The sequence below is a fragment of the Aquarana catesbeiana genome, unplaced genomic scaffold (genome assembly GCF_042186555.1).
Source record: "Aquarana catesbeiana isolate 2022-GZ unplaced genomic scaffold, ASM4218655v1 unanchor237, whole genome shotgun sequence".
Lineage (NCBI taxonomy): Eukaryota > Metazoa > Chordata > Amphibia > Anura > Ranidae > Aquarana > Aquarana catesbeiana.
The window spans coordinates 1,736,069-1,749,149 of NW_027362665.1; the positions used below are offsets into that span (position 1 = coordinate 1,736,069).

A 13,081-nucleotide genomic window follows, 5' to 3' on the forward strand; every position below is an offset into this window, starting at 1 on the left:
AATATTCTGTTTGCTTTGTTAGCAGCAGCTTGGCATTGCCTGCCATTGCTGAGCCTATCATCCACTAGGACCCCCAGGTCCTTTTCCATCCTAGATTCCCCCAGAGGTTCTCCCCCCAGCGTATAGAATGCATTCATATTTTTGCCACCCAAATGCATTATTTTACATTTTTCTACATTGAACCTCATTTGCCATGTAGTCGCCCACCCCATTAATTTGTTCAGGTCTTTTTGCAAGGTTTCCACGTCCTGCGGAGAAGTTATTGCCCTGCTTAGCTTAGTATCGTCTGCAAATACAGAGATTGAACTGTTTATCCCATCCTCCAGATCGTTTATGAACAAATTAAATAGGATTGGTCCCAGCACAGAACCCTGGGGCACCCCACTACCCACCCCTGACCATTCTGAGTACTCCCCATTTATCACCACCCTCTGAACTCGCCCTTGTAGCCAGTTTTCAATCCATGTACTCACCCTATGGTCCATGCCAACAGACCTTATTTTGTACAGTAAACGTTTATGGGGAACTGTGTCAAATGCTTTTGCAAAATCCAGATACACCACGTCTATAGGCCTTCCTTTATCTAGATGGCAACTCACCTCCTCATAGAAGGTTAATAGATTGGTTTGGCAAGAACGATTCTTCATGAATCCATGCTGATTACTGCTAATGATATCGTACGTATTACTAAAATCCTGTATATAGTCCCTTATCATCCCCTCCAAGAGTTTACATACTATCGATGTTAGGCTAACTGGTCTGTAATTCCCAGGGATGTATTTTGGGCCCTTTTTAAATATAGGTGCTACATTGGCTTTTCTCCAATCAGCTGGTACCATTCCAGTCAGTAGACTATCTGTAAAAATTAGGAACAACGGTCTGGCAATCACTTGACTGAGTTCCCTAAGTACCCTCAGATGCAAGCCATCTGGTCCCGGTGATTTATTAATGTTAAGTTTCTCAAGTCTAATTTTAATTCCGTCCTCTGTTAACCATGTAGGTGCTTCCTGTGTTGTGTCATGAGGATAAACACTGCAGTTTTGGTTACTGAAGCCCCCCGATTCACTCGTGAAGACTGAGGAGAAGAATAAATTCAATACCTTCGCCATCTCCCCATCCTTTGTAACCAGATGTCCTTCCTCATTCTTTATGGGGCCAATATGGTCTGTCCTCCCTTTTTTACTGTTTACATACTTAAAGAATTTCTTGGGATTTTTTTTGCTCTCCTCCGCTATGTGTCTTTCATGTTCTATCTTAGCTGTCCTAATTGCACGCTTACATTTCTTATTGCATTCTTTATAAAGTCTGAATGCTGAGGATGATCCCTCAACCTTGTATTTTTTGAAGGCCTTCTCCTTTGCTTTTATATGCATTTTTACATTGGAGTTAAGCCATCCAGGACTTTTGTTCGCTCTTTTAAATTTATTACCCAATGGGATACATTGGCTAATGCCCTTATTTAATATGCTCTTAAAGCAAACCCATCTCTCCTCCGTATTCTTTGTTTCTAATATTTTATCCCAGTTTATGCCTTTTAGCAAGGTTTGTAGTTTAGGGAAGTTGGCTCTTTTGAAATTCAGTGTCTTTGTATTCCCTTTATGTTTCCTATTTGTGTGATTTATACTGAAACTAATTGACCTGTGATCACTGTTACCTAAATTGCCCCGCATTTCCACATCCGTGATCAGGTCTGTATTGTTGGTAATCAGTAGATACAGTAATGTTTTATTTCTAGTTGGTGCGTCTACCATCTGACCCATAAAATTGTCCTGCAAGACATTAAGGAACTGGCGAGCCTTAAATGAATGCGCGGTTCCCTCCGCCCAGTCTATGTCTGGATAATTAAAATCCCCCATTATGATAACACTTCCCATTCTTGCTGCTAATCCAATTTGTGATAGGAGATCCGTCTCCACTTCCTCCCTCAGGTTTGGGGGCCTATAGCATACTCCCAGTATTATTTTCCCCTTAGCTTTATCCCTTTGGAGCTCTACCCATAAGGATTCCACCTCCTCTCTAGCTCCCTCAGTGATGTCATCTCTCACATTCACTTGTACATTATTCTTGATATATAGGCATACCCCTCCCCCTTTTTTACCCTCTCTATCCTTGCGGTATAGGGTATACCCTTGAATGTTTGCCAGCCAATCATGAGAGCTGTTGAACCAGGTCTCTGAAATTCCCACAAAATCCAAATCCTCCTCGTACAACAGTATCTCTAGTTCACCCATCTTGTCCGCCATGCTCCTGGCATTGGTGAACATGCCACATAGTTTAGACCGGTCGCATATTGTCCTCGTATTGGGTGTTTCGAGATTGCAACTAGGACTTGCTACTATACTCACCTTGTGTTTTTGTGCTTTGGTTAACCTACCACTAATGCCCCCAATACTAGCCTCTGGAATATCTTCCGCGCTGGCTATCTCTGCCTCTGGACCCTCCCCCCATCGCCTAGTTTAAAAACCCCTCTAACTTTTTGGCCATCTTCCTTCCCAGCAGATCTGCACCCTCCTCATTTAGGTGCAGTCCGTCCCTTCTATAGTACCGGTTACCAACTGAGAAGTCGGCCCAGTCCTCCAGGAACCCAAACCCCTCCTTACTACACCAGCTCTTCAGCCACTTGTTTACTTCCCTAATCTCCCTCTGCCTTTCTGGTATGGCTCGATGTACCGGTAGTATTCCTGAGAATACTACCTTGGAGGTCCTTTTCCTCAATTTAGCTCCTAAGTCCCTAAAATCGTTCTTTAGGACACTCCATCTGCCTCTGACTTTGTCATTGGTGCCAACGTGCACCATGACAGCTGGGTCTTCCCCAGCCCCTCCCAGTAATCTGTCCACAAGATCCGTGATGTGCCGAACCCGAGCGCCCGGTAGACAACATACTGTTCGGCGCTTCAGGTCTTGGTTACAGATTGCCCTCTCTGTCCTTCTAAGAATTGAGTCCCCTACCACCAGAATCTGTCTTTCCTTTCCCTTTGCTGCCCCCCCACTCTCACTGGAGGAGTTCTTCCCCCGGCAGCTAGGAGAGTCCCTCATCTCCAGCAGTGCTGGTCCCTGACTGGTTTCACCAATGACACTCAAAGGGGCGTACTTATTGGGATGCTCCAGTCCTGGATCGGCCTCCCTGGCTTTTCCCCCTCTACCCCTCCTGACTGTCACCCATATGCTATATCATATCTATATACCTTCCCTATTTTATACTATATATCTGTATTATGTTACATCCGTCCCCACATTGCCCTTTCCCGGCCTGACATGTCTGCAGCACTGATGCTCCCCTGGTGTTCTCCCCATACATTATCCGCTGACCTATATGGAAATGTTCTTATTATACACATACAAAAATATTTTGGAAACGCTGTTAATAGTTTATTATTCATTACAGTTGTCGTATTGCATGCTCCTGAAGAAGCGCTAAGGCGCGCAACATGTCGAGCTTATGAGTTTATACAGAATCTTGACTACCACCATCACATGGCGTTCGATTCAACGATATGTACTGGAACTATATAGATCAATAAGTTGCTTGTGTCTCTTACTGATCCTGTAGTTCCGTTGTCTCCCGATTTACTGTGTATGGAGTGCATATTCTGTAAACGATGTATATTATATTCAGTTTTAATCCTATTTTTGTCTTTCCCCGTTTTTAGTATATATTTTTGAAATAAAAATTAGACTTTTAATGCTATAAGTATCCTTATTGTGCCTATAAAGTCTTGGTGCCTGCCCACACTTTCACGTTCTCTAAATAATTTATATTAGACGTGGCACACATATGTATCCTGTATCCGCATGACCACTATGCGATGATACATTCCCAATTGATCCTATTTGAAAGATGAGATTTGAGGGGTCCTCTACATTAGGGTTCCTTTGCAAACTAAATCATTGTTCCTGGGTGCGTCCTACCTCTCCTAAACTGAAGAGTGAACTTTGACATTTACCATACAGAAATCTGTCAGGAATCTGTGAAAGTAAGCTCTCATGTGATCAGGTGACGTGCGGAGGAACGGAGTGTAAATAGCAGACAATTTTCTCCAGAGCTCCTAATGGTGGGGATGGATTTTGCTGAGTGTTGGTGCCAAGTTTCCACCCCCCAGGGTCACTGCAGGTGTGGAGAAAAGCTGTGTAAGAGGATATGGAGGAGAGATGAGGAGGAGATCCAGGAATCAGGATAAAGGTCAGGACAAGCAACAGATGAGCGCATCCAAGAGATGAAGCCGGGGTCACTACACAGAAAATCAATCCAAGGAAACAACAGGCAGGACGAGGAATAGCAAGAAGGAGCTCAGAGACAAATGAGAATATTGCTCAGCCAATGGGAGATGATCTCAGCATGACTTACATAATGAAGGAGATGAGGGGGAGGGGAGGAAGTCACTTATGGTGACCATAGAGACATGGAAATTCAGCTGGTTCAGCAGGGATCGGTCACATTTCCATCCATGTGTGGTCACTGCCGGATAAAAGTCACTCGATCAGCGGCTGCAGCCAATAGCTTCATCACTGATCTGTGTATTCTGAGAGCGGAGGAGCGCCCCCCATTGTCAGAATACAATAGTGCAGCAGGGAGGATTCCCCCATCCCCCTCTAATGTGTGGATGGGGGAATCTCTTCAGATTTTTCACTCAGCCGTAGGGTTGCCACCTCATCCCTTTAAAACTTTAAACACATATGAATTACACGGGTTCTGAGGCTAATTTAATGCACATAAGGCACCAAGTGAGTTTAATTACCAACATAATCAGCCACAGAACCTGTGTAATTCATATGTGTTCAGGTTTAAAGGGATGAGGTGACAACCTGACTCATCCCGCTGGCTGAACAATAAAACTGAACCATGTATGACCATCTTTGGAAGGAAGATATATTCATCATCAACTGATCCCCCTGAAGGGGTTAATCTACATATTACCTCCTCTGCCGCCAAATCCAGCAACGTCTTCTCTCTACGTCCTTCCAAATGGAATGTCCTGTGTACCTGACATCACTTCCTGTCTTTACCTGACATCACTTCCTGTCTGTATTCCATAGAGACTTCCTATCTGGGTAGAAGTGAGATCACCACCTTGTGGAGCTCAGAGGAACTGCAGCCCTGAAAAAAACATCTGGTAGTGTGAACACGGCCTTGTGCTGTGTGTATGTACTGTATATCCTTCTCCTTTCTCTCCTCCCTGAGTGTGTATGAAGAGGCGGAGCTCTGAGTGTGTATGAAGAGGCGGAGCACTGAGTGTGTATGAAGAGGCGGAGCTCCTGAGTGTGTATGAAGTAGTGGAGCTCCGAGTGTATATGAAGAGGCGGAGCTCCGAGTGTGTATGAAGAGGCGGAGCTCTGAGTGTGTATGAAGAGGCAGAGCTCTGAGTGTGTATGAAGAGGCAGAGCTCTGAGTGTGTATGAAGAGGCGGAGCTCTGAGTGTGTATGAGAAGGCGGAGCTCTGAGTGTGTATGAAGAGGAGGAGCTCTGAGTGTGTATGAAGAGGCGGAGCTCTGAGTGTGTATGAAGAGGTGGAGCTCTGAGTGTGTATGAAGAGGCGGAGCTCTGAGTGTGTATGAAGAGGTGGAGCTCTGAGTGTGTATGAAGAGGCGGAGCTCTGAGTGTGTATGAAGAGGTGGAGCTCTGAGTGTGTATGAAGGGGTGGAGCTCCGAGTGTGTATGAAGAGGCGGAGCTCCGAGTGTGTATGAAGAGGCGGAGCTCTGAGTGTGTATGAAAAGGTGGAGCTCTGAGTGTGTATGAAGAGGCGGAGCTCTGAGTGTGTATGAAGAGGCTGAGCTCTGAGTGTGTATGAAGAGGCGGAACTCCTGAGTGTGTATGAAGAGGCTGAGCTCTGAGTGTGTATGAGAAGGCGGAGCTATGAGTGTGTATGAAGAGGAGGAGCTCTGAGTGTGTATGAAGAGGCGGAGCTCTGAGTGTGTATGAAGAGGAGGAGCTCCTGAGTGTGTATGAAGAGGCGGAGCTCTGAGTGTGTATGAAGAGGTGGAGCTCTGAGTGTGTATGTAGAGGCGGAGCTCTGAGTGTGTATGAAGAGGCGGAGCTCTGAGTGTGTATGAAGAGGAGGAGCTCTGAGTGTGTATGAAGAGGCGGAGCTCCTGAGTGTGTATGAAGAGGCAGAACTCTGAGTGTGTATAAAGAGGCAGGGCTCCTGAGTGTGTATAAAGAGGTGGAGCTCTGAGTGTGTATGAAGAGGCGGAGCTCTGAGTGTGTATGAAGAGGCAGAGCTCCTGAGTGTGTATAAAGAGGTGGAGCTCTGAGTGTGTATGAAGAGGCGGAGCTCTGTGTGTATGAAGAGGCGGAGCTCCTGAGTGTGTATGAGGAGGCAGAGCTCTGAGTGTTTATGAAGAGGCGGAGCTCTGAGTGTGTATATAGAGGCGGGGCTCTGAGTGTGTATGAAGAGGCGGAGCTCCTGAGTGTGTATGAGGAGGCGGAGTTCTGAGTGTTTATGAAGAGGCGGAGCTCTGAGTGTGTATATAGAGGCGGGGCTCTGAGTGTGTATGAAGAGGCGGAGCTCTGAGTGTGTATGAAGAGGCGGAGCTCCTGAGTGTGTATGAAGAGGCAGAACTCTGAGTGTGTATAAAGAGGCAGGGCTCTGAGTGTGTATGAAGAGGCAGAGCTCCTGAGTGTGTATGAAGAGGTGGAGCTCTGAGTGTGTATGAAGAGGCGGAGCTCTGTGTGTATGAAGAGGCGGAGCTCCTGAGTGTGTATGAGGAGGCGGAGCTTTGAGTGTGTATATAGAGGCGGGGCTCTGAGTGTGTATGAAGAGGCGGAGCTCCTGAGTGTGTATGAAGAGGCGGAGCTCTGAGTGTGTATGAAGAGGCAGAGCTCTGAGTGTGTATGAAGAGGCGGAGCTCTGAGTGTGTATGAAGAGGCGGAGCTCCTGAGTGTGTATGAAGAGGCGGAGCTCTGAGTGTGTATGAAGAGGCGGAGCTCTGAGTGTGTATGAAGAGGTGGAGCTCTGAATGTGTATGAAGAGGCAGATCTCTGAGTGTTTATGAAGAGGCGGAGCTCTGAGTGTGTATGTAGAGGCGGAGCTCTGAGTGTGTATGAAGAGGCGGAGCTCTGAGTGTGTATGAAGAGGCGGAGCTATGAGTGTGTATAAAGAGGCGGAGCTCCTGCTGGAACAGCGGTCGGAGGAGGAGTCTAGGAGGGAGATGACAGAAAGCTCAGCAGACTCTCAGGAGTGAGCGAGGAGGATCCAGTTCCTTTGCCATCGGAGGTGAGGAGAGTGTGAAGGATGTTGGTGACTCTGGTAGATGAAAAGCTGGGAGTCATATTGCTCTGGTGAGTGGGGAAGCACTACTAAGGGGGCGCCCTCACCATCACGTGTGTAAGAGGTGGAAGAAGGCGTGGCTACACTACAGCTGCCACAGTTTGGAGCACCGAGAACTTTACACCTTATCAACTTTTCATTGATTGGTGATTATTTTATTTAGAAAAATTAAAGTTAATTGAAATAGATGCAAAGTGGAAGCAGTGGACTTACAGAGAACAGCATCTTGAGCACAAAGCACTTTATGTTGTATATGAATTTGCACATGGATCAGTTTACATCATTTCTTGATAAACACCATAAGATCAGTACAATTAAGAGCGAGGAGGGAGGGATTATTGCGGTGCCAAAAAAAAAAACAAGTTAGTACAATATACATAAAAAATATATTATCTTTATTACAGTTCATTAAAAAAGGAATTCATATAAAACATACATATAGGGGGAGCATAGTACAGTAATACATCGATCAAAGTGTGATGTGGTGGTATATTACAACAGCAATTCAGTGAATCCCTACTAGTTTCGCCAAGACATTGGCTTCATCAGGGGAATAAAGCATGACAATGCGGCTGTTGCTCTGAAAAGGGAAAGTCATAGATAGCCAGAAAATATAAAGACAATGCTGTGAGACATCACTGGATAACTATGGGTCAGGGTAAAACATGTCCAGTCCCCTCCCATGTAATCCATCCACCAGACAAAGGCACCGTATGGTGGAAATAATCCATACAGTAATCACCCAAACATACCCTGGAAGTCCAATGGGGCAGGACGAGCACGCTCCGCCATCAAGGGCGCATCTACCCCAAACTGCCAATGTATGACTGCAGGGGGCCAAAAGGAGAGCCTAAAGGGCATGAGAATACGCACGGCTATAAAAGCTCAGTTAAAGTTTAAAAAGGAGAGGAAGCAAAAATCTCTCAGTACCTACCAAATACAGGTTTTAATATTGTATATGAGGGGCGCTGCAGAGACCAATACTATAAGATGTAAGCCAGGAAAGGCAGGTATACTGATGGTTTGATGTGATTAACTAAGAAAGGGGAAAAGGTTTTTCATTTAGCCAGGGAACAGAAAAGTATAGAATTGTAATGAATAGAAGGCATATGTCACTAAATGCAAAAAGAGCCACTATGTAAGGTTTAAAGCTTACCCCGGATTTCGTAATCAATTAGAAACAGTCCAGGGCTAGTGCAGGTGGAACGAATGGTGGATAATAATGAGAGGTTGTTCACACTGCTATTGTGCCAAAGCCTGGTTTGTGGAGCAAATAATATCCCAATGAGAGATAATATGGAATAGGTCCATGCTAAAAGGCAATGCAGCAAGTTAGCAAGGATTGCCAGAATAAAGAAAAGAGATTACCTTTGGAAAGATAGTTACAAACATACAGCGCCCCAGTAAATCAGCAATAAAGGACTGGTGTGCTCTGCCTTTAAAGCCCCCCCACCTGATTGGCGACGTGAATTCGAGGGGGACCAGGGAAAGAGGGAAAGATGGAAAAGGATGGAATATCGAGGGCGAAGTCGGAGGAATGGATAAGGAGAGAGAGCAGACAGTGAGCGGCCAAGTTATGCTCCACAGACAAGGCAACTCACCCAAACGGACAGTCATCCAGCGATTTAAACTCACAACAATGTAAAAAAAAAAATTTATGTGATGTTAATAAAACAAAAATTGTTTATATACAAAATTAAAGACCCAGTGCTTAGATACAAAGGGGAAGAAAAAACAGGGTCTGACAATCAAGATCAATATCAAGTGTAATGCATCTAGTCTGATCATATATAAATCTTTAGTAATCAATAGTACATAACTAGGGATGAGCTTCGTGTTCGAGTCGAACATTGGCTGTTCAGTCGTTCGCCGAATTCCGAACGTTATGGGCCGTTCGCGCCAAATTCGTGTGGCGCGTCACGGCCCACAATTCACTGCGGCATCGCAGTGCATTGCTGGCTGATGATTGGCCAAGCATGCACTATGACCCGCATGCTTGGCCAATCACAGCGCCGTCGGTAGAGAGAGCTGTAATTGGCCAAAGCCAGGGTGGCTTTGGCCAATTATGGCTCAGGGGGTTTAGAACACGCCCCACACTATATAAGGCCGCCTGCACGGCGGCCCTGTGTAGTGTGTTCCGGCATTGAAAGAGAGATAGATAGACAGAGAGAGAGACAGTGTCATTTGATTTGAGTTAGATAGATTAGGCAGGACAATCAGTGAGTTAGCTGCACTTACAGTGTATTGTGTATATATATGCATCCCAGGTGTTGCATATATATATATATATATATATATATATATATATATATATATATATCAGTATTTACAGCTACCTGAAGAAAATTGCTGGTGTTCTTTTGATCCTATTAGTACCACAGTCAGGCAGCTAGACTATTTACAGTTAGTGCAGTGCGTCCTGCTCACAGTGTTCAGCTAAAACTACAAGTTAGTGTAGTGAGACCTCTGCACCATGTTCAACTAAACCTACAAGTTTAGTTTTTTACGAGCTCTGCACAGTGTTCAGCTAAAGCTACCTGTAGAAGGTTGGTGGTGTTCTCATACTACAGGCAGGCAGTTGATTTTGCTAGCTGCAGTAAAGGTTCATATATATATATATATATCCCAGCTTAGTGCAGTTACAGGCCATTAGTATGTCTGGAAGGCCAACAAGGAGAGGCAGACAGTCACAAGCCAATAAAAGAGGGCAAGCAGGCTCTGTGTCTAGTGCTGGTCGTGGAGACGGTGCATCCCCATCAGCACGTGGCCGTGGGACACGCTTGGCCTGTTTTTTTGGCAGCTGGCCGTGTTGAGCCGCAACATGCGGAAAACTTGGTCGAGTGGATGACCAAGCCATCCTCATCCTCTCTCACCCATGCTCAGGGTACTTTGTCTGGCAAAGCAGCGGCCTCTTCTCTCAGCTCAATGTCATCAGTGACTCCTTCCCTAGCCCCACCATGTCCTCCTGAGGAGTCCCTCGAACTGTTTGACCACAGTGTTGGGTACATGCTCCAGTAGGATGCCCAGTGTTTGGAAGGCTCTGATGATGATACTGAGCTCGATGAAGGCAGTAACACGAGCACGGACAGAGGGGGTGCCCAAGAAGGACAGCAATCTGGCAGTCACGCTCCCCCTGCTGCAGCATACTGCCAGGTTTGCTCCAGTGATGAGGAGGGAGGGGATGATGAGGTCACTAACTCAACGTGGGTGCCTGATAGGAGAGAGGAGGAGGAGGAGGAGGAGGAGGAGGAGGAGGCGGCACATCACCAACGAGGCAGGATGCCCTCCAGGGGCCAGCCTAAGGGCAGCACACTGACTGCATCACACCCCAAAGCTCCACATGTGCAGGGCGCTGCAGTCTCTGCGCGTTATTCAAAAAGTTCTTTGGTGTGGGCCTTTTTTGAGACGAGTGCATCAGATCGCACCACTGCTATTTGCAACATATGTCTCAAGCGTATCTCGCGTGGCCAAAACATCTCCCGCTTGGGTACCACATGCTTGACCAGACATATGTTGACCTGCAATGCAGTTCGTTGGCAAGCATATCTAAAAGACCCACACCAAAGAACAAAGAGGACCTCTCCTTGCTCCTCATCAGCTGAGATCTCCAACCCCACTATACCTTCAGTCCTCTCTGAGACCTGCACTGAGAGCAATGAAGGTGTAGAATTAGGTGTGTCACAGCCAAGTACTTGCGGGCAATCTGCTATCGGTACACCGACATCAGATTGTACCAGGCAAATTTCCCTGCCCCAGCTGCTGCACCGCCGAAAGAAGTTTGCTCCCAGCCATCCACATGCCCAGCGGTTGAATGCTAGCTTGGCAAAATTGCTAGCACTTCAACTGCTGCCTTTTCAGTTGGTAGACTCTGCCCCCTTCTGTGAGTTTGTGGAATGTGCAGTTCCTCAGTGGCAGGTACCCAAACGCCACTTTTTCTCACAGAAGGTGATTCTGGCTCTCTACCGACATGTGGAAGGCAATGTCCATGCCTCGCTGGACAGGGCGGTCAGCGGTAAGGTGCATATTACCGCTGACTCATGGTCCAGCAGGCATGGACAGGGACGTTACCTAAGTTTCACGGCGCATTGGGTGACTCTGCTGGCAGCTGGGAAGGATGCAGGACAAGGTGCAGTAGTGTTGGAGGTTGTTCCGCCACTACGCCTCCAAAATGCCACTACTAATGATTGTGACACACCTCTCTCCTCCACCCCCTCCTCTTCTTCTTCCTCCTGTGCTTTGTCCTCTGAACCAGCGGTGCTCCGTAGGCGTTCAAGGGGCTACGCAAGTATGCAGGCCAAAAGATGCCATGCGGTGCTTGAGCTGGTGTGCTTGGGGGACAGGAGCCACACTGGGGCAGAGGTTCTGTCAGCTCTGCAGGGGCAGGTTCAGAGGTGGTTGATGCCACGCCAACTTAAGGCAGGTATGGTGGTTTGCGACAATGGCACCAACCTCCTCTCTGCCCTCCGACAGGAACAAATGACCCATGTGCCCTGTTTGGCTCACGTTCTTAACTTGGTGGTGCAGCAGTTCTTGGGCAGGTACCCAGGCTTACAGGATGTCCTGAGGCAGGCCAGGAAAGTCTGTGTGCATTTCCGCCAGTCATATAATGCCAGTGCTTGGCTGGCGGACCTCCAAAAGGAGTTTAACCTGCCCAAGAACCGCCTAATCTGTGACATGCCCACCAGGTGGAACTCAACATTGGCCATGCTGCAGCGGCTGCACACGCAGCAGAGGGCCATCAATGAGTACCTGTGCAACTATGGCACCAGGACAGGGTCAGGGGAGCTTGTTTTTTTTCCCCCACGCCAGTGGGCCATGATCAGGGCATGCACGCACTGCATGCACTGTCCTGTCACCATTTGAGGAGGCCACGAGGATGGTAAGCAGTGACAGTGCATGCATCAGTGACACTGTCCCCCTTGTCCACCTGTTGGAGCACACGCTGCGTGGAATAATGGACAGGGCACTTGAGGCAGAACAGAGGCAGGAAGAGGAGGACTTCCTTAGCTCTCAAGGCCCCCTTTATCCAGACAGTGTTCCTGCGTGCCCGCCGATCACACAGGAAGAGGAGGAGGAGGAGGAAGATTGTGTCAGTATGGAGGTGGATAACATAACTGTGCACACAAAATATGATATATAAATAATATACTGTGTGAATCAATGTGAATCAATCCACAAAAATATAAAAAATATAATATAATAAAAATAAATATGTGTTTGTGGACACATATTTATTTTTATTATATTATATTTTTTATATTTTTGTGGATTGATTCACATTGATTCACACAGTATATTATTTATATATCATATTTTGTGTGCACAGTTATGTTATTCACTTCATTGGTTTGCGCACATTTTTTGTGAATTTTTGATCATACCACTTTATGCACATTTATGGAGAGGAGTGATGTTATGATTATATCATTTGGTTGATTGAATGTTTTATCACTCTTCACTTTATGACACTTTATGATTAGGGATTGTTTTAGCGCTGCTATTTTGAGTTTACTTGGGGCGAGTTTATGGTGAATCAATTTTTAATTATGCTTGTTATTATTTAAGCAGCAGCTCAGATTTAGTTTTTTTCCATCAGCGCAGCGTTTTCGGGTGTATGAGTGGGCGGATTTTTGTACACCTGATTTTTTACAGTATGGAGGTGGAGCCTGGCACTCAGCATCAGCAGCAGTCTTTAAGGGATCAATCCCAAGAAACACATGGACTTGTACGTGGCTGGGAGGAGGTGGCTGTGGACCATGTCGTCCTTAGTGACCCAGAGGACTCCGGACCGAATGCCTCAGCAAACCTATGCTGC

At 46.5% G+C, this 13,081-nt stretch overlaps 1 protein-coding gene across 2 annotated transcripts in view; it reads right to left on the minus strand.

Moving 5' to 3' along the window:
• LOC141122016 (uncharacterized) overlaps positions 1–5,094 on the minus strand; it is a 30,228-nt gene extending 25,134 nt beyond the window's left edge. Inside the window, exon 1 of one of the 2 annotated variants that reach the window (XM_073611812.1) lies at positions 4,916–5,094. The gene's annotated coding sequence lies outside the window, so the exon portion shown is untranslated. The remainder of the gene's footprint in view (positions 1–4,915) is intronic. The other variant, XM_073611811.1, reaches the window with a different exon arrangement.
• Positions 5,095–13,081: the final 7,987 nt, after the last annotated feature.